This window comes from Chrysemys picta, chromosome 1 (genome assembly GCF_011386835.1).
Source record: "Chrysemys picta bellii isolate R12L10 chromosome 1, ASM1138683v2, whole genome shotgun sequence".
Classification (NCBI taxonomy): Eukaryota; Metazoa; Chordata; order Testudines; family Emydidae; genus Chrysemys; species Chrysemys picta.
Genome location: NC_088791.1, coordinates 177,954,882 through 177,982,030, shown reverse-complemented (window position 1 = coordinate 177,982,030; position 27,149 = coordinate 177,954,882). Strand labels below are relative to the sequence as shown.

Sequence of the window (27,149 nt, the reverse complement as noted above, 5' to 3'; positions counted from 1 at the left end):
ACTTGTGTACGCAAGGTGTAATTTATATCCATGTAGAATTTGATCCAGAGCCTTCTGAATTGCATTAGCTTACATCTGAGACAATTTTTTTCTCTAGTACTCTAGTGTAATCCATTGATGACAACTTGGTTCCTTTAATGTAGCTGAAAAGAGAATTGGGCCTAGATCTGAAGTTTGCCATTGTTCTGCCTTCAGCAGCAGAGAACAAGAACTCTACCTATTTTCAGTCTTTACACTGTTATGACGAGTCAGATTTATGCTGTTCTGTGAAAGTTCAGAATGTCATTTCTTACAGCTTCCAATGTGGCATTTTTCCCCTTTTTTTTATAGACTAGTAGGGGTCTAAGATCTCCTGGCATAACTGGAAAATAAAGGTCAGCTGATATAAATTTTCATAACTCTATTCACCTCAATAGAACTATTAATTTAAACCCACCGAAGGTCCCAGAATCTTCCTGATCATTTTGGTTCTTTTTATATTCATTATAGGCTATAGGGAGACAATAGTGCAAAATAAGATCTTTAACTTAGATGCCAGGAATGGAATATTTCTCCTGTTGATGACATTATTTTCAGGTTTCTTTTCATATGCTCTACCTTTCAGGTCAAAGTAAAGCCATATAGAAAACACTTTATACAGGGATGAATACATGAAAAAAATCTGCGTTTTCAAAGAGAGGGGACATGTATAATTTGATTTAATTTTGAGTGAAAACTGGAGCCTAAAACAGTAAATCTATTTGTATTACTGAACCAGTCAATGGAAGAAGAACTTGTTCACAATTGGATCTATACTTTTTGTGTAAGTAAATCAATAAAATATTGTTTTTCTGATCTCCATTTCTTAGACTATACTGGTCACTGAAACCAACCTTTCCTCAAGGGAATTAATTAAATTAAAAAATGAAATTACATAGTTATTTTGGCATTCTTTTTGAACATGAAATAGAGCTGCATTCAGATCCATTGTGAATGCTTCCATTACTACAGACCTGATATTGAAAGAAGGAATGAGCAGACTTCTGAAATATTAGCTAGCTTTATTCCTGGATCTACTAATTAGTTAATATTGCACTGCAGAGTGATATGGTTAAAAAAATCTATAAAGGTTTTACAGGACTCAAAGTTAATATGGGTCATTCAAAATCTGTAATAAAAACATGTTTAAAAAGTGAAATATACATGAAGTATTTTTAGAAAAGATCAAAACATAACATCTCTATAATAGGAACAATACTTAAACAATATATTTGATCAGATCTAATTCAAGAAAGTTGAGTACTTAAGTCTCAGGGTATGTCTACACTACAAGAGTAGTTCGATTTTACTTAAAGTGAATTTGTGGAACCGATATTACAAAGTCGAACGTGTGTATCCACACTAAGGACAGTAATTCAACTTTGTGAGTCCACACTAACGGGGCAAGCGTCGACATTGGAAGCGGTGCACTGTGGGCAGCTATCCCACAGTTCCCGCAGTCCCCGCTGCCCACTGAAATTCTGGGTCGAGCCCCCAATGCCTGCTGGGGCAAAAAATGTGTCGAGGGTGGTTTTGGATAACTGTCGTCATTCAACCCTCCCTCCCGCCCTCCCTCCATGAAAGCACCGGCGGGCAATCAGTTCACGCACTTTTCTGGTGATTGACAGCGCGGACGCCACAGCACTGCGAGCATGGATCCCGCTGCGATCATCGCTGCAGTTATGGCTGTTGTCAACACCTCGCACCTTATCATCCACCTTTTTCAGAGGCAGATGCTGAGAACTCGGGCGAGGAGGCTACGGCAGCGCGGTGAGGACATTAAGTCTGAGAGGGGCACAGGCCTCTCACAAAGCATGGGACCCCGCGCCGTGGACATCATGTTGGCAATGGGTCATGTTGATACTGTGGAATGGCGATTCTGGGCCCGGGAAACAAGCACTGACTGGTGGAACCGCATAGTGCTGCAGGTCTGGAATGAATCACAGTGGCTGCGAAACTTTCGCATGCGGAAGGAAACTTTCCTGGAACTTTGTGAGTTGCTGTCCCCTGCCCTGAAGGGCAAGGACACCCGCATGCGAGCAGCCCTGACTGTCCAGAAGCGAGTGGCCATAGCCCTCTGGAAGCTTGCAACGCCAGACAGCTACCGGTCAGTCGCGAACCAATTTGGAGTGGGCAAATCTACTGTGGGGGTTGCTGTGATGCAAGTAGCCAACGCAATCGTTGAGCTACTGCTCTCAAAGGTAGTGACCCTGGGAAACGTGCAGGTGATCATAGATGGCTTCGCTGCGATGGGATTCCCAAACTGCGGTGGGGCTATAGATGGAACTCACATCCCTATCCTGGGACCGGACCACCAGGGCACCTAGTACATTAACCGAAAGGGTTACTTTTCAATGGTGCTGCAAGCACTGGTGGACCATAGGGGACGTTTTACCAACATCAACGTCGGATGCCAGGCAAGGTTCATGATGCTCGCGTTTTCAGGAACTCTGTTCTGTTTAGATGGCTGCAGGCAGGTATTTACTTCCCGGACCACAAAATAACTGTTGGGGATGTGGAGATGCCTATAATGATCCTCGGGGACCCAGCCTACCCGCTAATGCCCTGGCTCATGAAGCCCTATACAGGCGCCCTGGACAGTGAAAAAGAACTCTTCAACTACCGGCTGAGCAAGTGCAGAATGGTGGTGGAGTGTGCTTTTGGACATCTGAAGGGGAGATGGAGAAGCTTACTGGCGCGCTCTGATCTCAGCGAAACCAATATCCCCATTGTTATTGCAGCTTGCTGTGTGCTCCACAGTCTCTGTGAGAGCAAGGGGGAGACGTTTATGGCGGGGTGGGAGGTTGAGGCAAATCGCCTGGCTGTTGATTACGCCCAGCCAGACAGCCGGGCGATTAGAAGAGCCCAGCGGGACGCGCTGTGCATCTGGGAAGCTTTGAAAGCTAGGTTCCAGAGTGAGCAGGGTAACCTGTGACTATTACGTTTGTTTAAACAGAAGCTGAACCTGCCCCCATTTCTTTACCCAGTTAATGTTGACTATCCTCTCCAGTTACCAACCCCCTTCACCCCCTTCCAACACACCTTTAAAAATAAAATAAATGAAACTTTGTTCATTAACACCATTTTCTTTATTAAGGATTTTGTGGTAAAGTGTTGAAAATGGGACACAGACTGTGGTGGGGAGCGGCTGTGGTGATGGAAACGACGCTTCTAAACTCAGGGAATGACAGGCTCCTGCTCTAGAGCGGTCCGCAGTGGTGGACTGGTTGTTTCAACGGAGCCTGCCACCCCTCCTTTTCGGGACTCTGTGTGTGGGGGCTATGTGACTTTGTGGCGGGGGAGGGCGGTTACAGATCCCCTGCTGCGTGGCTCTGTCATCCAGGCTAAGGACCGCTGCATAAGATCTGTAATAACCCTCCCCTGCCACAAACTCACATAGCCCACCCCCCCCCCGCCCCAGAACATGAAAACCACCTCCCAGACTGACCAGGGTGCCTAGTGACTGCAATGTGTGTGAGACCTTCTGCTGAATCTGTCCCCATGTCTGTACCCTGGTAAAGGTGTCTGTCCTCTCCAATTACCAACCCCTTCCCCCCCCTTCAAACACACTCTCCTCTAAAAGAACATAACGGAAACAGTAATAAACAGAAACGTATTTTTTATTAACAACTACACAGTTAGGGGATGAAACTGGGACAGGGGCTTGGGTGAGGTGCTTTTGGAGTGAAGGAAAGGACGTATCAAATCTTTGGGAATGAGAGCCTTCTGCTACTTGAGCAGTCTGCAGGGGTGGAGTGACTGTTTTCACAGCCCCTGCTGTCCCTCCTTCTTTGGACTTTGGGTGAGGGGGGGATGGGACTTTGTGGCGGGGGGAGGGCGGTTAGAGATAGAATGCAGCGGGGCTCTGTCCTCCTGCCTCCGGTCCTGCAGAACATCTACAAGGTGCCAGAGCGTGTCCATTTGCTCCCTCATTAGACCAAGCAGCGTTTGAGTCGCCTGCTGGTCTTTCTGCCGCCACCTGTCCTCCCGTTCGCTGTGTGATCGCTGGTATTGCGACATGTTCTCCCTCCACTGGGTCTGCTGTGCTGCCTTGGCTCAGGAGCAGCCCATAAGTTCTGAGAACATCTGGTCCCGTGTCTTTCTCTTTCGTCGCCTGATCTGCGTCAGCCTCTGGGAGGGGAATGCCGGAGTAGCTCGGGAGACACTCGCAGCTGTGGGATGGGAAAAAGGGAGTGAATTCCTCACAAAGATACAGTTTTGCAAACAATGAATACAGTCTTTCTCTGTGAACAAGACCATGCACATTACCTATCACATGTGCACTCAGTACAAGGTCGAATTTTCAGCCTTCCCATTGAGTGCTTGGGGTCTTGCTGTACAGATCACAAAAGCGGGGCCGGACAACGGAATTCGGCTAGCAGGCAGACATGGTAAGCCATAGACTTTTGGCTACTTAAAGCTTAATTTATAGCAGTGCCCTCCTTTCACGTTCCAAGCAATGCTCTTAGCATTGGCCAGTTCCTGCTGCCAGCAATCCAGCCAGCATGAACTCTGCCCCTGTCCCATCCCCCTCGCGGCTGTCCCCGGGAAAGATCCCTGCATTCTGCCCCTGTCCCACCTCCACCACGTGGCTGTAAACCACCGGTTACAGTTATTTAAAGGAACAGGCAATCAGTCCCTATACTAAAATTCCCCTAATTCAAACCAGGTCACCATGAGTGATATCACTCTGATGAGGATTATGGAGACAGAGAAAGACTGCATGCTGCCTGAATGCCAGCAAGCACCAGGGCCGTATGCCACCATGCTTTGCGAGGTGATCCCGGAGTACCTGCTGCTAGCCTGGCGCGGAAAAGTTTCCTACCATGGAGGAGGCAATAAGGCCGCTCTCCCCAGGAACCTCATGCAAAGACTTTCACAATACCTCCAGGAGAGCTTCGTGGAGATGTCCCAGGAGGATTTCTGCTCTATCCCCAGACATATTGACAGAATTTTCCAGTAGCTGCACTGGCAAGGACTAAAAACTAAAGCGCCTAGGGCAAACTAATCATGAAAAACCCATTGTTAAGATACCATTCCTATTCTGTTCAAAATAAATGTTTAAAACACTTACCTACTGATCCTTCCCCTGATTCACGGTCTGGGTTATGGCCTTGGGAGGGTTGGTAGGGGATCTCCATGAGGGTGATGAAGAGATCCGGGCTGTCGGGGAAATCAGCGTTGAAAGCGCTGTCAACTGCCTCGTCCTCCTCCTCTCCTTCCTCATCTTCCCCGTCCGCGAACATCTCCGAGGAAGCGGCCGTCGACAATACCCCATCGTCATAGTCCACGGACAGTGGTGGGGTAGTGGTGGCGGCCACACCTAGAATGGAATGCAGTGCCTCATAGAAACGGCATGTCTGGGGCTGGGATCTGGAGCGTCTGTTTGACTCTTTGGTCTTCTGGTACCCTTGTCTCAGCTCCTTGATTTTCACACGGCACTGCGTTGTATCCCGGCTGTACCCTCTCTCCGTCATGGCTTTGGAGATCTTCTCGTAGATCTTCGCATTCTGTTTTTTCGATCGCAGATCCGAAAACACGGACTCATCGCCCCACACAGCGATCAGATCCAAATCTTCCCAATCAGCCCATGGTGGGGCCCTCTTTCTATTCTGCGATTGCATGGTCACCTCTGCTGGAGAGCTCTGCATCGTTGCCAGTACTGCTGAGCTTGCCACGATGTCCAAACAGGAAATGAGATTCAAACTGGCCAGACAGGAAAAGGAATTCAAATTTTCCCGGGGCTTTTCCTGTGTGGCAGGTCAGAGCCTCCGATCTCGGACTGCTGTCCAGAGCGTCAACAGAGTGGTGCACTGTGGGATAGCTCCAGGAGCTATTAGCATCGAATTCCATCCACACCTACCCTAATTTGATATGGCCATGTTGAATTTAGCGCTACTTCCGCGTCGGGGAAGAGTACAGAAATCGATTTAAAGAGACCTCTATGTCGAAATAAATAGCTTCGTTGTGTGGATGGGTGCAGGGTTAATTCGAGTTAATGCTGCTAAATTCGACATAACCTCCTAGTGTAGACCAGGCCTCAGACACTGTACATTAGGTGCAAGCATGCTGGATGCCAATATTGAGAACATAAACAATGAAAATGGCAAAAGATTATAGTTTAAAGAGAACTGGATGTGCTAGTGGGGGTACTGCTGAGGACCTGCATTATAATTGGAGTCATGCATTACATGGGGCTATAACGTCAGCTTTTTCTATTTACTTTTAATTGTCTTTGAAATTGATCTTTCTTTCATACCTTTCATTTTAATAACTTTGTGACCTGAGTGCAAATAGGATGTTATCTGTTTCTTTAGACTTCTACCACAGGCATGATTAAAGCTATCTATGATGTCTGCTAGTGAACCGCTGGAGTAATTACTACATTTAATCCAAAATAAGATTTTAAAAGAATTCCATCTATTCTATTTCCAGTCTTCCTTCCCATCCCACTTCATCTCTCTCCATGTAATGAGAACATGGACCTTAAGGTATTGAATCTGGTTGATAATAAAAGCAGCAGCACATATTTACTTCAAGATTTTAGAACATAAGAACGACCATACTGGGTCAGACCAAATGTCCATCTAGCCCAGTATCCTCTCTTCCAACAGTGGTCAGTGCCAGGTGCCCCAGAGGGAATGAACAGAACAGGTAATCATGAAGTGATCCATCCCTGTTGCCCATTCCCAGCTTCTGGCAAAATTGAGTCTAGGAACACCATCCCTGCCCATCCTGGCTAATAGCCATTTATGGACCTATCCTCCATGAATTTTGGAACACTATTATAGTCTTGGCCTTCACAACATCCTCTGACAAAGAATTCCACAGGTTGACTGTGCTTTGTGTTCAGAAATACTTCCTTTTGTTTGTTTTAAACCTGCTGCCTATTAATTTCATTTGGTGACCCCTCATTCTTGTGTTAGGAAAAGGAGTAAATATCACTTCCTTATTGACTTTCTCTACACCAGTCATGATTTTATAGACCTCTATCATATCCCCCCCTTAGTTGTCTCTTTTCCATGCTGAAAAGTCCGAGTCTTATTCATCTCTCCTCATACGGCAGCTGTTCCATACCCCTAATAATTTTTGTTGCCCTTTTCTGAACCTTTTTCAATTCCAACACACACTTTTTTTGAGATGGGGCGACCACATCTGCACACAATATTCAAGATGTGGCCATACCATGGATTTATATAAAGGCAATATGTTTTCTATCCCTTTCTTGATGATTCCCAATATTCTGTTAGCTTTTTTGACTATTGCTGCACATTGAGCAGAAGTTTTACAAGAACTATCCACTATGACTCCAAGATCTTTCTTGAGTGGTAACATCCAATTTAGACCCCATCATTTTATATGTGTAGTTGGGATTACATTTTCCAATGTGTATTACTTTGTATTTATCAACAGTGAATTTCATCTGCCATTTTGTTGCCCAGTCACCCAGTTTTGTGAGATCTCTTTGTAACTCTTCGCAGTCTGCTTTGGACTTAACTCTCTTGAATAGTTTTGTATCATCTGCAAACGTTGCCATCTCACTGTTTACTCCTTTTTCTGGGTTGTTTATGAATATGTTGAACAGTACTGGTCCCAGTACAGACCCCTGGGGGACACCACTATTTATCTTTCTCCATCCTGAAAACTAGGGTGACCAGATGTCCCAATTTTATAGGGACAGTCCTGATATTTGGGGCTTTTTTTTAATATGGTTTCCTATTACCTCACACCACTTGTCCCGATTTTTCACACTTGCTATCTGGTCACCCTTCTGAAAACTGACCATTTATTCCTTTGCTTCCTATCTTTTAACCAGTTACTGATCCATGAGAGGACCTTCCCTCTTCTCCCATGACTGCTTACTTTGCTTAAGAGCCTTTGATGAGGGAACTTGTCAAATGCTTTCTGAAAACCTAAGTCCACTGGATCAACCTTGTCCACATGCTTGTTGACCCCCTCAAAGAATTCTAGTAGATAGGTGAGGTATGATTTCCCTTTGCAAAAGCCATGCTGACTCTTCCCCAACAAATCGTGTTCACCTGTGTCTGATAATTCTGTTCTTTACTATAGTTTCAACCAGTTTGCCCAGTACTGAAGTTAGGCATGTAATTGCACATAATTTTTATGTGAACCTTTTCTTAGTTTTGATCTACATGCAATCAAACAAAACCTTTACATATTTCAATTATGTCTCCTATGATGAGAAGAGGCTAAAAAAAAAGTATCATTCCATCCAAGGGGCTGAGAGAAGGATTCTTCTATTCTACAGGTCTGGTTTCAGTATGTTACTGTCAATACATACTCACAAACTCTGCAGAAATTCACTCCATTGACGACTTCAGAATTCCCATGCTGACAGTAATTATAACTTTTTTATAGAATATAGAGCACTTAATTTTACAGTAATAGACATAAGTATGATGTGCCAACCTGTTTTTTTTCTCTATCTCAAAGTTATCTTATTCTTATATGCAAATTGCCAGTTAATCTCCTTGAATATGTCATAAATCTCTCCTTCTAAAATAATAGTTAATGTAATTATGTCTGAAACTTTAATTGTGTTCCATAAGGTGGAACTTTTTATGCCACTTGAGTAGTCTTGTTGTAAAGAGCCTAAGACCAGGGAATAATATGACCCTCAGTATATTAAACGTTCATCATCTGCTGTCTTCTGCTGATGACTATCCAGGTTGGGTTAACAATTTTAGAAGTTCTGTGTGCTTCAGGTTTCACCACAGTGCTATTTGGCATGAGCAAACAGGTGGATTATAAATCACACATACGCTTTTTAGCCATATTCCATAGCCATGCGAGAAACAAGTTCAATTTGTCCAACTCCTGTATGATTTTAGTTTAATTCTCATTTGCCAAGACTTTCTCTTTTCCTCTAACTGTCTCTTTAGCCTAATGGGGTGTACATTCAGACTAGATTCCATGGTCCAAGTATTGTGTCTTTTGTGCAACCCAAACTTTGAGTTTGGGGTTGTACAAAAAATACTGGATCAAGCACCAGCTTTATAAAAGAAGTATATTTAGACTCCCAAATTTGAAAATTGTTGGCTTTAAAAGTAAGGTTAGGCTGTTAAAAGCACAATGTAGAAGTAGCAAGGAGAAGAGCAAAGCTGATGGAAATCAAAGAAGCTGAGGTTTACTACAAACTAACTCAGTCACTTTTATTCTCCCCTCCCCCCCACCCCCCGCAATCTGACTGCCAACATTTTATAACATATATTTTGGTGCTATTTTCTCTTTGTTTTGTTTCCCAATTCCCAGCCAGATGCTCTTTCCCTGGTTTTGTAAGGCAGCCAGTGCCGACCAGCAGAAAATGCATAATAATCTATAATGTGGATAATATCCTTCCCAGAGAGACCAGCACACACTATTTTGCACCCTGCTGAGCGTGTTATGATTCCTGTATTATGCTTGGCAGTGCAACACATGCCAAATGCACCACTATGGGTGGTTTTCTATTTCCTTTTAGTTTCTCCCTTAATCACATAGTTTGTCTCTTCTCCCCCTCCCTCCGCCCCCTCCTTGTTCTGCAGTCATCATTCGTCTAAAACTCCATGTGTAGTGATTGAAGCTACTGAGTGATATTCCAGATACCTTAAAATGTAAATTTGCAAACAATCTTCTAGGAAATTGTTTAATACACTTTACTGGAAACCCTTAAATTAGCTGAATCACGTTAGCCGGCTCACTTCTTGAAAGCATATTCATTTTATATCTTCAGTATCTACAGTATACGTTTTTTGTTTTAATATGAAATGTAATAGACAGCTTTGCTTACCTGATTAAGGTCATCTTGTAAGACTACATCCTACCAGCTAGACAGCCTTCCTCATAAAATATGACTTACTAAATTGGAATACAATAAGGTTAACAATGTATGCTCCACATTATGGCATGTTTGATCTAAGTGGTGACCGTTTCTGTGAAGTGAATAATCACCTTTGCTAAATCAGCTCACTATGTTTTATTAATGGTTGCTGAAAAAATTGGTAAGTCTGATCTTTTAAAGATATAAATGAATGTATCAGTCTGAAAATAAATCTCAGAAATGGATCAATGTCAATAACTCAGTAACAATGAAACTGTTACTAGTTACAAGATAAATAAGGTGAAAGACCTGGAGTCAAGTCAGTGTCCATGCAGAACCGGAGGGCTGGTCTCCACTACTGGGGAGATAGACGCTGCTGCAATCAATGCAGTAGAGATCCATTTTAGCAGGTCTGGTGAAGTCCCGCTAAATCGATGGCAGAACGCCCTCGAGTTGACCCCGGTACTCCTTCTCTCTGAGAAGAGTAAGAGAGGTTGACTGGAAAGCATCTCCCATTGACTCAGCACTGTGAAGACACCAGGGTAAGTAACCTAAGCTACCTCCACTCCAGCTACATGAATAATGTAGCTGGAGTAGAGTAACTTTGGTCAATTTATCCCCATAGTGAAGACAAGCCCACAGTGTACTTAATGGGACATAGCACAAGTGCAAGAGCATGCTTGCATGGTTCCTACTGAAAGTTCAGGCCCTAATTATCATAGAATCCTAAAAGATTAGAGGTGGAAGAGACCTGAGGAGGTCATGTAGTCCAACCCCCTGCTCAAGGCAGGACCAACCCCAACTAAATCATCCCAGCCAGGGTTTTGTCAAGCTGGGCCTTAAAAACCTCTAAGGATGGAGATTCCACCACCTCCCTAGGTAATCCATTCCAGTGCTTCACCACCCTCCTAGTGAAATAGTGTTTCCTAATATCCAACCTAGACCTCCCCCACTGCAACTTGAGACCATTGCTCCTTGTTCTGTCATCTGCCACCACTGAGAACAGCCTAGCGCCATCCTCTTTGGAACTCCCCCTTCAGGTAGTTGAAGGTTGCTATCAAATTCCCCCTCACTCTTTTTTTCTTCAGACTAAATAAGCCCAGTTCTCTCAGCTTCTCCTCATAAGTCATGTGCCCCAGCCCTCTAATCACTTTTGTTGCCCTCCTCTCGACTCTCTCCAATTTCTCCACATCCTTTCTGTAGTGGGGGAAGTGGGGGCCCAAAACTGGACACAACGCTCCAGATGTGGCCTCACCTACCCTCCAGTGTATCTACCTCTCCCCCCCTCACAGCAAACTTGCTGAAGGTGCAATCCATCCCATCATCAATGAAGATGTTGAACAAAACTGGCCCCAGGACCGACCCCTGGGACACTCCGCTTGATACCGGCTGCCAACTAGCCATCGAACCTTTGATCACTACTTGTTGAGCCCGATAATCGAGCCAGCTTTCTATCCACCTTCTAGTCCATTCATCCAATTCATACTTCTTTAACTTGCTGGCAAGAACACTGGAAGACCGTATCAAAAGGTTTGCTAAAGTCAAGATATATCATGTCCACCAGTTTCCCCATACCCATAGAGCCAATTATGTCATCATAGAAAGAAATCAGTTTGGTCAGGCATGACTTGCCCTTGGTGAATCCATGTCTAACTTTGAATGCCTCATGTATCTTCAACTCTCACTGACATTTCCTGGTGTACAAGGAATTCAGGATTGGAATCAGAGTTAACTAAATGTTTAAAAGCTTCTAAATTAATCCTTTCATCATGCCCAAACTTCCAGAAAAGGATGTTTTCTGCCTGAAAAGAAATCCCTAATAAAAATTGAATAGGGTCTGAGCCTACGAAGAGCTGAGCTTTCAACTCCTATAGCTTATCAATAGGAGTTGAGGACAGTCAGAGGTGGTGCTCAGCAGCGTCCTGCATCAAGGTTCTAGATGCTCCAGGTGTGAAATTCTGCCCCACTGAAATCAATGACTAAATTCCCATTTCCTAAAAAAAAGGGGGGGGGGCAACATTTCACCCCAGAAATATTAATCCACATTTGTACAAGTAGCAGTGATTCCAATTACAGAATTATATAAAAGAGAAATTATGTACCTGAAGAGTATCAGGAAGTCAGAGTGCCTTCACAGGAGACTCACATTTGAGTGAATTGTGCCAATAACCTAATTTGAATAGCTTCAGAGAATGCAAGCCTGCAGTGTCCATTCTGGCTTGTAATGCCGAAGTACCAGCTTAACCTGTGGGGGTGGGGGAAGGCTGTTACCAGGAGGCTTTTTGCTGGTTCATAAATTGAACTGAAAATTAAAAAAAAAAAATCTGAAGAATATTCAACAGCAATTTCATATCCGCTGTCGGCCACATGCTGGTTCGTTCTCATTCTCTTCATTTCTGCCCTTTTCAGTCTTCACTTCATAGCTCCGTTCTGGTATCCAAAAGAATATTTTAGTCTCTGATAATGGCTTTCTTTATCTTGCACTCTTTAGTTGAACAGAATATACTGTAAATTACTGAGCATAAACGGATTAACAAGGGTTTCCTGAAGAAAAGTTATCCAGGCTACCACTAACAGTGTCATGAAAACCTCATCACTGGTAAATGGCCCATTTAATAAATAGCAAACAATTGCGGTCTCTAAAATTATTAGAGCATGTTGAAAGTCTATTATTATTAACACAGTTTGAATGTTAATTTTCAAATTTTTTTTAAAGAGATAGGAAGATGCTAATTTAATGCTCAGAAGCATCAAGAGCACCTATAGGAATAGTTTTTCCTGAGGTATTTCAAATGCTCTGTTTTTAAAAGGAAAAACAGCCTACCTGGAGCTGAATGTTTCTGCAAGGCTTAATTTCCCTGTGAAAGTATGCAGATGACACACAGATGTGCACACACCTTAACCAATCAAAAGAAGATAGGATCTATACAGAAATATGTATTCCCTCAAACCTGAGAGAAATGCTGCTGTAAAGGTGCATGGTTTTGTTCTATATTTTGCAGCCAATGCTGCATCCTACCATGTGGGAGCTGATATTATGGTTTACAGCTATATTCACAAATATTTTACTTTTAAACTAGTGAAAATAAAACACTTATACAACCTCCATTATTCAAGATTTTAATGTAATGGACAAAACAGAATCTAGGTCCAACCTCCACTCTTTTCCTATTTTCACTCAGCGAATGGATTTCTGTAAACTTTAAAACCACACCAGGTTTTGATGACCATTTTCATTACAAACATTAATTTTGTGTTTATTTTTTGAAGTAATCTTGTCAAGGCAGGACATTATCTCTTTCTGAGTTTGTGAAGTACCTACCATATTTTTGAGGTCTGCAAAACCAATAAATTGTGATACAATGGCATGGCCAGAATTTTACAGTGGCGGGGAGGGAACAGTATACTACCTAGCTGCAGCTTTATAAAAGATGGTTGAGCACATGGGCTCAGATTACCTTTTTGGATGGATTATTGATTAATGTTGTTTTTGCAAATGTATTCCAACAACTGTGAATTGTCAGAGCCATGCTAGATTTACTGATTGCCATATACAACAGATACACAGTGCAGTTGTGAATGAGTGCTTGAGCTCAATCCATTTATTGCATTTATGCCTTCAATGCTCTAACTCTCAAACACACTGAGATCCACTGATCGAATTCACAGCTCAGTCAATATCTTCTTTTCTATGCCTCTTCCATTTCTATAATCAATTCAGTAAAGTAGAGGAAATCCTCTCTGATGATGATGTGCAAGTAAGCTAAGAAAGGGATCATTCCTTTTATTCCTTTGTCAGTTCTTTAATCTCCCAGTCTTCCAATTGTTGATGTGTCTCATGAGGATCTCCTTTTTCTAACCTAGTAAGCTCAGTGAAGTCAATGTTCTATGGTTCTCCAAAACTCATCTCTATTAATAAATGCTCAGAAGAATCTCATGCAAGGTTCTATCATTCTGAGCGGTCAGTCTCTGACCACAAAATGGGGCTTCACAGTATTCCAGAGCAAGTATAGATATTGTACAGGAGCTGACTAGTCTTATCAGCCTTATTAAGACTGATTGAATAAGCTGACTGCAAATAACAAATCTTCCATTAATGCACACCAGGAAATCCTTTGCCAGATCTGTTTTCTTGTGTCAATTGGTCAGGTTTGTCAGTTGGCCTAGTTGTAAAATCGGATGCAACCTATCCTAAGCATTTCTTAAATGGGTTAGGTTTGCATTAGAGGGGCACTTATCAGATGCTATAGGACTCTGAATATGTCAAACTGGAATTTGGAGAGAAAGAGAGAGTGTGTGTCACATGAACCACAGCCCCTTTCTATGAAATAAATAGTTAACAATGTTGACAAATTGTTCTTCAGAATTAGTATTGAGATTTAAGGCCCCATTGAGATGAATAGGGGAGTTTAGATTTATTTTACAATAGTCTGCAGATTCTGGCAGCACAGCAGGTGTTACATTCAAAAGGTATATTTGCTATCATGATGGCTAGAAATATATTTTTTCAGTGAAAACCTTGTTTCTTCACATTCAGATGAGTAATAGGGAGAATCCACCCCTACATGGAGTTATCAGTGCCTCCGATGAAAGTCAAAGGAAGCCATATGGCTAACGTACCATGTAATTGTTAAAAATTGGAGTGTAAAATTTTGAAGATAATGGGATGAGTGGGCTGGAGAAAGTGAGATCCTTTGGAGCTTCTCTTTGTGTGTGTGTGTGTGCACGCAGACACGCATATGAAAATTTGTGTCTTACCCCTTCATGCTGATGAAGGCTGCCCATGGAGTCTCCAAGAGCCTTTAATACAACTTCCTAGGCTGTTGGAAGTGGTTGCTCAAGTAAGATGAGATGCCCTAAGCCTCACCATTTCAGTGCTCGGTGTGCTCCCTCTGCAGCACTCCATTTTGGCAAAGAAGTTTGTAGTTTTGTTTGTTTCGAACAACCTATTTCTGTGTGGAGATGTAGCATGTAAAAATAAATTCTAGCTTTTACAAAGTTTTCAGGAGTTTATTTCATCACAAGTCTGGCCTTGTCTAGATTTCAAATTGGCCCTGATTTTAGCAATCAGTAGCTAACAATTGAGATAGCAAACAAGGAAACCCATGATTTGTACTCAACCTAGGTTCAAGCAAAGGTAAGCTTCACTGGTATAAATCATTGCTTTCTCTGTCTACATGTGGTGGTTTGCCATTAATCACTGAAATTGGGAGTGGAGGGAGAGGTGGGATTGCCAGTGGAGACAAGACACGTAACTATTTAATGCACTGTAGAGGACTGATACTGTTAAATGTCATAGCCATAGAGGGTAAATATTATCAGAAGAACTGCAGCCATGACCAGCTCTCTCCTATTCTTCATGGAATACAGGAGGGGTTAGGCTGTGTGGGATGCCTAAATGTCAGCTTTTCCATCTACTACCATTTTAACTAGCTTAAATCCATAGGATCAAGATAACTGCTAAATGCAAACTGACAGTGACTATTCCTTCCAGGAAGCAAGGCTGGCTTGTGCAGCTGATGCGTAGCTAATGCAATAAATGTGGTGCTTGAATATCTGTTTAAGGAAGAAAACTATTTAATTTTAACCATTTTTTTCCCTTTCATAGAAGTAGGGATTTTTTACCTCAGATGAAAGGGAGAAAATTGCCATAAGTTGTCTTTAGTATTTTTGGGGTACTTGTTTTTCAGCATAAAAAGATTAAAGCTCTGGCACTGGTATAAGAGAAAGAGACTTATGGAAGTAGAGCTTTCCATTTAGGAAATCCCCTTGTGGTAGCTTCTTGCACTAATATGTTTATAATCTATAAAAATTTAATATTCTCACTTCACATAAAATGTTTTATAAGCACTTTTGAGCATATTCATTAGCAAAATGTGACAATTTCATTTAAATAGAGATTATTAGGATTTTTTTTTACTCACTTTCTAAAGTCAATCTTTTTTGAGTGTGCATCCTGTGGTATTTTGGAATCCACAGTTAATTTCTCAAGGGCTTTAGATCGGTCTCCTTCCTTTCCCCCTGCCCTTCCACACACACAAGCACACAGAGGAAAGGCAACGGAGACTGATATTTTCCTAGAATGAAAGACAAAAAATATATGTTAAAAAATGTGCATTCCAGAAAAAATATATCAGCAGTTCCAGTCAGAATTTTCAAAGCAAAACAAAAAATATCTTAGGCCACATAAACTGATCTACTTAATACTTGCATAAACTAACCTTATGCTCCCTGCCTGAGTTTAGTCACACATTTGGGCATACCTCAGAAAATTAATGTGTTTTTATAGATGATATGCTATATAATGAAAAGCATATATATACAAGATAAATGTGCATTTTCACTCCTGAGATCCGTTGCAGTCTGAACCCTACTGGACATTACAAATGATATCTACACATTGGCTCATTAAAGTTACTTAATGAACAGTTGCAGCTTTGTTTGATACAGATTTTGATTATTCAGTGATTATAAACAGCAATTTAGGGAAGCTGACAGGTAGCTATTCCCCTCACATTTTTATATTATTTACCGTTCCAGAGGACACATTGGGCATAAAATATTCCATATAAAGGAAGAAAAGTCTGTCATTTCTATAACCCAGTTAATCTGCTGAGGTATAAGAAAAATCTTGAGAACAAAATTTTGGCTGATTTTTACATCTTTAGTCCATTTGGAAAGTTACATTTTGATCCATTTGTCAGTACTGTGTTTATCACTGATCATGCTGTGTCCTCCAAAAACAAAATAATAACAAAACAGTCTGGATAAAATTTCTTTTCTCTCTCAATTGCTTAGGTTTCAATCTCTTTGTGATGTTATATTCTCATTGTTATAATATCTGTGTTTCCAAATATATGTATAGCATATATAGCATCCTCTAGGAAATAGAGTAGACAAGATTTTTTTTATTAGTAAAATAAAAAACAAGGAGAAAAAAGGCTTTTGATAAAAACATAGTCTCCTTTTAAAACATTAATACATTTTTCCCTTTTGCAAAAGATCTTTACAACCCATGTGTTCAGTAACTAATTCCATTTTATATTTCCCATCTATCATCATATTTTTGTATCGCCTGTTCCAGACTCAGGCCTCAGAAGTATTAGCTGTTCCAGGTAGGCAATATGTCACTTGTTTGGCTCCTCTTCCCTTTGCTTCAGCAACATGAACACTAACAGTGCTACACAAATACTATTAATCAGGAGTAACAATAATCCCTTTAAAATCTTACATTTAATAACAATTGAAATTACTGTGCTGAGGACTTAATTTCATGGGTTAAGGGATTAAGAACCATCTTCAAAGGTGGCCAGTGGGTAATTTGAAGGATTACAGAGTATGTGGCTATATGCAGACAGGGAAATAGAGCTGGTGTCTGGAGGCCTTCTAGATAGGTTTTATAGGACAAAAGTCCAGCAAATTTTATTTTAGAAAACCTGGTCTTTTGGTATAGAAAACCTGGTCTCTTTCCTGCTTTAAAAATAAGGTTTTTTTTCCCCACTACTGTTCCATCCTCTTCATAAATGCATCAGTAATAGGGAGTAGGAGTAGTTCTTCACTCTGTTGTATTTGAATATGTAGGCATGCTCATCTTGAGTGTTTCCATTTTATTGGTAATTACAGCATATATTGCATGTTCTTTCCCAGGTGTATAATGGAGAGCTGATCATTTATGCTCAGAAGAAATAATATTCAGAGAATCACAGGAAAACATACCTTCTGTGCTGCTCTATGTAAGATCACTATTATAGATAGGATGTTTTTGTTTAATAGACATGCTGCTTTGGTTTACACTTTTGAGCATACTAAAGTACATCTTAGAAGAAACCATTTACTTAAATAGCTTACATGACAGGGAAGTATATGAGAGTTGATGGAAATCAATACAAAAAGAGACATTACTATTTCAAGGCTTTTGGGAGAGATGTATAGACGAGGTGGTTAATTGGTTTCAAATGGCATCATTTCAGCAGAGTTCACAGACATTCAGTAGTAGGTACTTTCAACCTGCTGTAACTCCACTTGACTTTCCATCTGTTTTCTTTGGTGGACCTAGAAAAGGATGATATTAATATTAATTGTGTAGTGGGCAATCTTTTACAAACCTGATTCCTTTTAATGCCTTCAGATGAGCCGGTTACTTGGTGACAAGTTAAGTGTCACTAAAAAGTATCATGTCTTTTTTATAAGAAATACTTAATGGCCAAATTTTCAGAAATAGCTAGCTGGAAATTATGGATGCCACAAAGTTGGGTTCTCAACTTGATGCTTTAAAGGTGCTTGATTTTCATAAAGCGCTGAACACCTGCCCTCTGAAAAATCAGGCCCCTTTAAGGATTTTCAAGCACTAGACAATTTAGGCACAAGAAATCACCAGTCGTTTTTGAAAATCCTAGGTTTATAAGTTAATAGTATGCCTAACTGCATTTTTTCTGCTTCTGTTTCTCTGCATTCCAATCAAATTGTAATTAAACACTGTCTACAAAGAGAACAAAATGGCATGTGTCTGAGGACAGCAGTTCAGGTTTCTGAAGTTCAATTGACACTTGCTGTACGTACTACTTAGTAGCTGGATTTGGCGATGGTTCTCTCAGAAAGACTGAACTAAATTAGCATGGAAAATGACACACTTTGATTCTGCTACAGGGGTTCTGCCTGCCTTGAACACAGTTTAAGTGGCAGAACAGTGTAGGAATGCCCGCAGTGTAGCTGCCAACTTCAGGCATGTCAGTTCCACAGCCATTAAACTGACATCCTCATGGATGTTATTTATAACTATATTAGGACAGCAAATCCAGTATTGAGGTAAATAGATTTTATTGGAAGGAATTCAGTGGAAAGCTTTTAGGTATACAAGCTGGGAACAAGCTATAGTTTGTTAAATCCTATGCTGGGGCAAAGATGAAAGTTGCGTTAGGAGCCAAAAAGACATTGAAACCTAAAGGAGTACTTGTTCTCCCAAAGCATCTATTTAACAAACAAAAAAAAAAAAAAAGGAAAATAATTTTAGAAAGAATGGATTTTTTTAGTCCAAAATATTAAATTTTGGATTCATAACAGATGAAGTTTCTTGGTTTTGTCATTTATTAAACTTTTCCAATAATCTTAAAAATGTAAAGCCATTCTGGAGCTTTAGGATAAAATATATTTAGATTATATGCAGTAAAATCAATTTAAAAATAATCTGATGGCATAATTGCAGGTTAATTTTAAAATTAAGATTTTTTTTTTGTTCAAAAATATTTTGTTAAACTAGAGCATTTACCACGGAAATATGTGATAGCGAAGGATTACGTTCTACCCCATAACTAATAAAGAAAAAATATCAACAACCATTCAAATCTTTGAATCCTGCCACTGAGAATAGGATTGTTACTAACTATCTATTTCACACTTACTGGACCAAGGAGATATTTTCTCCCTCTGACCATAAAAAAGGATATTTGTTGATGACAAAAATAATAAGATATGCATAATTCTTCACCAATATGGAGAATTAATCACAAATTGCCACCTGCCTATCCATTATCAGACAGCAGTTTCTTGTAGGGGCTTGAAGGTGCCTTAACAAATTTAGACTGGAAGCTTTTTCTGCTTGAAAGGGCTGGCACAGAAGAAAATGCTAACCCATTTGCCAGAGAATTAGAGGCAGGTGAGGCTGGCATCCCTAAGGTCTAACTACTTAATGAAGAGTTCGTAATATGATTAGCTTGCTGGATGGGGAATGAAAACAAGACACCTTTATGTAATGGCTGCAAGCAAAATAATATCCCATTGCTCAAATAGGTTTGAATGTTTGTGGTTAGTTCCTTCCTGGGCTAAACATCAGTTTGGCTTATGACCTTTTTTCAATTGACGGTTTGAATCCCATACAAATATTGAGAGTGGCCTGAGCATTTTGGGACAGTGCTAACCATGTGAGTTGAACCAAAATGATTATACCTGTCACCTTACAGAAGAGAGAGCAAGCTTTTCCCCCCTTGATACAGATTCTCATGTGGCTTGTGATTGTGAGATTCCCAAGGAGTTCCTAGAAGCTGCTTCATTGTTTATATAACAATAATACTTTTTTAAAAGCCCCTGTTAATCCTATGGGAAGTGCAAGCATGTGGTTGTATGCCTTGCTTGCCTAAACTCATGCAATTCTATTAATTTCAACAAATCTGTTCATGCCACTTGGGAATTTGGCCTAATATACCCACATAGTATGTCTCGTTACTCAGTGTTACAGTATGTGAAAGGTGATAATATTTTTATGAAAGGGAATTTGTGCTGTGAGAGCCTTGACAATGAGTACCAGAACCTCAGGTAGTGTAAACCAACACAGCTCCATGGATTTCAATGGAATTACACCGATTTACAACAGATGAGGTTCTGGGCCTATTTCCTGAACTGTGTGAATTTTAAACTTTACACGTAATCCATCAGTAACACACATTTTTTGCTATCATTATTTCTCTCTAAAGGAAATGAAACGTTCCCCATCCAGAGGCCAATCTTAATGCCTATCTGTCCCACACAGGGACCCTATGAGGACATTACCTCACAGCTGGTTTTGTGTGTTTTGAAGGAAAGGAAGAGGCAGTTAGTTTCCACCACATAGCTGTCCATTCTGTCAGCAGTTTCTATACCCAGTTTTTCAGATTGCAAAGCTCTAGAGACTATAGTTTTTCGGATTTTGTTTTTGCTGCATTGAGCCTATGGTTCAGTATTCATTGCATGTCTTCTAATTTTTATCTTGTATTGAATTTTTAAAAGCAAGCCTGTTTTTGTAAAATCTTGCAGTTCTATATGCTAACATTCACAGCTCTGCATAGGAATTGGCATACTGTTCTATGGTCTCCTTACTCTGCTGGAGATAGAGATCTGTATGACAGTGAATTGGCTGCAACTTGGCCAAAATAAAACTAGAGCAGTGTTTTCTGACAGAAGTAAGCATTAAGAAGAATTAGTAAAGGCAGTCTACATGCCATATATTCAAGCAGACTGACAAGATAGCTTGCAGTGCCTGGATCATATTAATTCCATTACTGCTTCAGGATTCCTAGGCAGAAATGGTGGTCCACGGTGCATTTTTTTTCCACATATGGCCAGATAAGGGTTGCAATTTTCTTCAATTGAGAAGTGTTGTAATGGTCATCCTCTCCTTTTTCTCTTTGTTTAGTCTACTGTAATTCACTCTAAATAGCAATGCCATTTAAAACCATCCAGGAGCTTCAGCTAGTGCACAAACTGCGTGCTAGCCTTCTATGCTCTTACACACATGATATCTCAGAGTTCTGTACTAACTTCCATTTGACTTACAGGTGTCATTCAAGATATCAGAGACAATCTCTTTAAGCCTTGAATTATGTGGTACCTGAGAGATTGCCTCTCATGATAAAATAACCTATAAACAAAAGTTATACTCAGTTGGGATGCTCTTGATGTCAGTCCCTGAAGTTGCATTCTCTAGGTTTATTAGCAGAGCTCTCTCTGTAACATCACTTTTGCCTTTTTGATTTTGGTTAAAGGAGCCTGAATAGAGAAACCCACTTCCTAAAAGTTACCCTATTCTCAGTAAGGGAATGGATTTTTACACAAATTCAGCGATAGTCAATGGAATTTACCCCGCCAGACAGAGGGAATTCTATAGAGTTAGTACTGTGGGGGACTTGAAAGTACAAAATAAAACTAATTGGTTTGTTCTGGTTTGCTATTTTATCTTTTTGGTCCTTGCAGTTTGGATATATTGTGTATTGAGTTGTTTTTGTGCTACTTACTAAGAGTAGCATAATATTTTTATTTAGTTAGTTAGTTACATATTTTGTATCACAGTGCTTAGATGCTCATGAAATAGTTTCTATCAAAGTTTAAGAACATAACTTAATCCAGGCTCTCAGGTCAGTTGTCAGTGGTTAAACATCCTCACTAGGTCTGGCAAATGCATTTCTACTTTGAAAAGTTTCAAAGAGAGAATTTTACACAAGCACACTCATAGAATCCTGAACTCTAACACCAACCTGAAGAAATTTATAATTTCATTTGGTAATCAAATTATTAAAAAAGCAAACTCATATATATGGCCAATGCACAATTTTCAACTATTTATAACTTTTTACATTTGTAAGCCAAACATCTTCACATATTTCAAGAATACCTCTCTTTACTGCACTTCTCTTTTATACTATTGTATTTCTCTTTAAAGTCTAGGGCAAGTTGCCAAAAGAGCCCTTCCACTTTGATTGAAATTCACCACAGTGCATGGGGGTAGCACAAAGTACATACACTATTTAAACCCTCAAAATAGGCCTTAAGGCACATAGGCCTTCTGCTGGGCCTCCACATAGGGATGAATTTCACTCTGTCTACATTTGGAGCAAGGGGTATGATTACCCAGCTCGCATAGACATACTCATATTAGTGTTCATAGTACTAGCACTCTAAAATTAGTAGTGTTGGGGAGGTAGCCATGCCCAGTATGTACCTACCCATGGGGCCCAGGCAGGTTTGTGCTCAGCACAGTACAGCTAACCTGTTCTGCCATTCACCACTGCCCATGCTACTCCTGCTACATTTATTTTTAGAGCACTAGCTCAACAACAGCTAGCACAAGGGTCTGAATGGGAGCTGGGAATCCCGCTCCAAATGTAGACCTAGTCTTAAAGGGTTCCATTCCTTATCTATGTTCAATACTCAAATGGAATAAATCCCATACTCACTGTTGCTCTCAAAAACAGTGAGTTTTTGCTTAAACTTTCAAAACAATATTCAGCTGAAATATCAGGTGAAAGTGTAAAAGTTACAAGTAACAGAAAAAGTGCCTTCATATTGGGGCTACTTAGGCAGCCTTAAATATCACTGTTGCTATGTGATCCAACTATAATTCTATTAGCAATAAGACACTGCAGGGAGTGTATTTCCAGGCAATTATTATACTTGGATGATTAAAGTAATTCTAGATATGACTTTGTTCCTTATAACACGACAAGGGATGTTTTATAATCACACAGAAACACTCCCTCTTTCATGGTATTGATTAATTATAAAACGCATACAATAAATGGAGTATCATGGCACCATTTTAGTAGTTTGCTTTTAAAAATAAAATAAAAATAAAAACTCATAAGTGATTTATATCCTATTTTTAAAACTGGCTTACGTCAAATCATCATATACAATACTAAAACTTTGAGGTACACAATCCATAAAATGCCTCCTTTTATACCACAGTTGAAGAAAAATACCTCAAGATGTGTACACATTTAAAATTGCTGCTGTTAGATTAAAAATGTTAAGTAAAATCTTGATTATTTACCACAGTAGCTTCTTTAATTTTACATTAAACTAAATGAATAAGCCATTGCAGCCACAAATCAATTTGTTATATAGCCAGAGGAGGTAGGAGGGTTATTAGCTGACATAAAAATACACCTTTTCTGTGCTTCTTACTTCTTTCTTTCTCTATTGCTCAAAGGCCTTTACATTAATGAAATGCATTTTAATCAATAAACTGTGCTCTGTCAAAGGTTTTTTTCTTCTTGTATCAAAATTTGAATCCAATTCAGTGTAGACAAATTACATTCAGCTCTCCATTTCTTTAGTAAACCTACTTGAACATTCACAAAACTGAGATAGCTAACTTAAAAAAAAAAAAGAAAAAAAAGAAATGTATTGAGGATGGGTTTTCTCTGAGTTTATATTTTCCAATAGTAAAGGAATATATTTTTAAAGAACTGTAGTGAAGAAATATGTGCACATGAACTGACCATTTGTCCTGCTCTTAGGAACTCTATAGACAATAAATTACTATATAGTAAATCATTGCATACAGATAATGTAGGAGCTGGGCCTGATCCAAAGCCCACTGAAGTCAATGGAGCCATCAATAGTTAATGCATTATAATATTATGTGTATTAATAGAGTAATATCATATGTAATATTATGTATAATGAAGCATTTTACAAGATTCTGCAGCCATATTTATAGCACCAAGAAAAACATTGTTGATTATGGCTATGGCACAAGTTAAATATTTATAATTGAGGTATAGGGCATTTCCTGAGGATTAATAACCAGCGGGGAAAGCTGATGACCTGAGGCAAAGCCAAAGGCCATTAGCCCAGCCAATCATTAATTCCCCAGGGATTGCCCTATGCCAAGGTCATCACTGCTATTACAACTTTCTTTTAAAAAAAGTTTTACCTTGTTTTATCCTTTACAGTATTACACTTTCAAAATACTGTAAGAAAAGTTAGTTCAATAGCGTTAGTGCTATCTGGGCATCACTAGGGAATTGGGGTCTGAGCCGAAGTCAGTGGAAAGTCTCCCATTCACTTCTATGGATCAGGTCCTTAATGCCCAGTACAGTCTATGATAAGAAATGCTGTTTCAATTTCGAACATGCTGTCAGGGTTAAGGATTTTTTAATAGAAACTGCAAACATTCACATTAAGGTACAGTTATAGGCAGCGGGCTGCTTTTCCCACCAAAGTGAGCTCCCCCATTTTTTCTTTTCTCTAAAATTTAAAGTTATAGTAAAGATATTGAGAGCTCTTCTTTGAGTGATGGTCCCTATTGTATTCCACTGAGGGTTTATGCATGCACACTATGTGCCTGGAGATTTTGAAAGTAGCAGTGTCCGTTGGTCCACACATGCACTCTTGGTTCCCCTCGTGGTTTCGTCTGAGGTGATAAAGGGGATGGAACGGACCAACCACGTCTCCAGTTCCTTCTCACCACTATATGGTCCGGGTTGGTACTACTTGTCCTCCTGCATGTCGCGCTTAAAAAAAAATTACGATTGTACATAGCTAATTTACAGTTTTTATTATTTTTAGTGTTTATATAGTAATTATTAGTAGTTTGCTAGTTTTGGGAATAAGATTGGGCATCCTTTTTTGGTTCACTGTGAACCCTCCTCCTGCTTCTTACACTGGCATGCAGATACTGGACCATGCCAAAAAACCTGGCTTTAAAATCTGCACCTCCTGCCCGCGTTCCTTCTCAGTCAGCAATGAACATCATAGTGGCCTCTGCTGCTTGGGAGAAGCCCACATTTCATCCAGTTGCACTATCTGCCAGTCCTTCCCAAGCCATACCCAAGAAGGCCAGGCTCTCCAGAAGCACCTCATAGAAGTCGCCATGAGACCTCATTCGGATCCTGGCTGAGCAATCCCTCTATCCCAGACACAGGGCTAGAGGCTGCCTGAAGTGTGCCTCCAGCTGAGAAGTCTGAGGCCAGTTCCAGCATTACCATTATTATGGATCCTGCACTGAGGCCTAGTTGGGAAGTAAAGAAGCATGAACATAAGCATGGCAGTAAGTCTTCCTCTAGACCTAAGAAGGGAATGACTCCTTCCATGAGTTCATCATAGGGATGGAACACACTAAAGTGCACAGACATGAGAAGAAGCCACATAAAGAGACAGATCCACTGGTACCAAGTGCGGGCCCACACACACAGTCAACATCGGTGCCCTTCACAGCTAAAGAGCCATCCACTCCAGGGAAGACTATTGCTTCCGTACGAGTCTGGGGACTAAAAAAGTGTGCTTGGCCCCAGGGAGGTTGCGAAAAGTGCTGAGCACCAGGAAGTGTTTGCCCTGGGAGACCAACACCTCATAACTTCTGAGGATGTTTAAATCAAGGGAGACATTATCTCCGGCACCAGATATGCTGCACCTGAGACACTCCCCTCCCGCCACTCTGGTGAGGCATACTCTTCAGCTGGCTCACAGTACCATCAATGGAACTGGTCTCAGAGTTTTTGTCTTCAAAGGAATTGGGTGGGAATCAGAGACCATCCATCTTGTCTCGCCACTACAAGTACCAATGGCAGCCTTCTACATAGTGGCAGTATTCTCCACTCCAGCCAACATGGAGTCACTGGTTCCTGGCACGGTGGGACCCTCCACACACCCTTTGGATCAGTCATGCTGCCTTTTGAGGGAGCCTGGCCCCAATACCCAGCTTTGGAACCCATCCATTCTGTCAGGGAGGCATCTCCTATTTCACTGCCTTCAAGTAGATGCTTCGAACCAGTAATGGAAGATGAGCTGCACAGCCTGGCTCCAATGCTACCACAAGAACAGAAGAGATTCCCATCATCCTCACCTGATGTAGAAGTGGCTTTGACCTTCCCCCATACCCTGATGACTATCACCAAGTTAAGGATCTCCTATGTAGAGTGGCAGGAGAACTTCACATTCCCCCGGAAGAGATCCAAGATGCTCAGTATAAACTGCTGGGATATATTTCACTTATCAGTGCCAAGCAGAGTCACTCTACCAATCAATGATGCCATTCTTAAGCCAACTAGAATAGTTTGGCATATGCCGGCCACATGTACGCCTACCCCAAAAGGGGGAAAAAAATACTATGCTCCAACCAAGGGATCTGAGTTTCTGTTCCTACACCCCCTCCAAAGTCACTTGTGGTACAGGCAGCCACAGAATGGACTAGACAACATCATCCACGCTACACCCCATATGACAGGGAGGGCAAGCAACTGAACCTTTTAGGCCGCAAGATTTTCTTTTCCCCCAGTTTGCAATTTAGGATTTTGAATTACCAAGCATTGCTTGCCAAATATGACTTCCTGAATTACAGAAAATAGGAGGACTTTGCTAACAACCTAGCACAGCAAGACCAGGCCCACTTCCCAGCAGTAATTGACATGGGGAACTAGTAGCTTCACCTGAGAGCGTGGTATTTGGATGGGCATCTTCTCTAGAATGGGCATGTTCATCAGAAGTGTAAATGAAAGAGAATAAATGGAAGCAGACGTGCCAGATGACACTTCCCCATCTACCCAGCAGCTCTGGACATCCACCTTTAATCAACCCAGCTGAATCTTCCCTAAGTGGAATGGAATCCCAATGTGGCTATCTGTCTTCAATGCCCTCAGTGTGGAGGCTGTAGTGAGGGAAAAGGAGTAGGGCTGGAGACTTATGCACTTTGAGACATGTGTATTTATATTTTTAGGTTAGGTTACTTTAGAATCCTTACATAACTATCAGCTATTTTCTTTTGATAGCACTATGACATTTGGTTTATGGTTGGTTGAAGTGAGGCAATGTGATCCAGATGAAAATGGGAGGTCATCATAGGTTCTAATCTGAGCTCTGTGACTGACTCATTATTTCATCTGTGACTAGGGAAGCCAATTAATTTGTCTGTTCCTTAGTTTCCCCATCTGTAAAATAGAGGCCATCATGGGAATATTTTTTAGGACAAATTAGTTAATATTTCTATAGACCATTGAATGTGGAAAACATTATAACAAGGACTAATTAGTAGTCCTATTGCAGACATCATTAGTCCTTTCTG

General features: G+C 40.7%; 1 protein-coding gene and 1 long non-coding RNA gene across 28 annotated transcripts in view; one reads left to right on the top strand and one right to left on the bottom strand.

The window, feature by feature from the left end:
• ROBO2 (roundabout guidance receptor 2) overlaps window positions 1-27,149 on the top strand; it is a 1,484,585-nt gene that overhangs the window by 800,465 nt on the left and 656,971 nt on the right. The gene's annotated exons all lie outside the window — the stretch shown is intronic.
• LOC101938191 (uncharacterized) overlaps window positions 12,979-27,149 on the bottom strand; it is a 47,711-nt gene continuing 33,540 nt past the window's right edge. For both annotated transcript variants that reach the window (XR_010594326.1, XR_002888232.3), the window contains 2 exons: window positions 17,741-17,890; window positions 12,979-15,915 (listed from right to left, as the gene is read on the bottom strand). This is a non-coding gene — a long non-coding RNA (uncharacterized LOC101938191). The remainder of the gene's footprint in view (window positions 15,916-17,740; window positions 17,891-27,149) is intronic.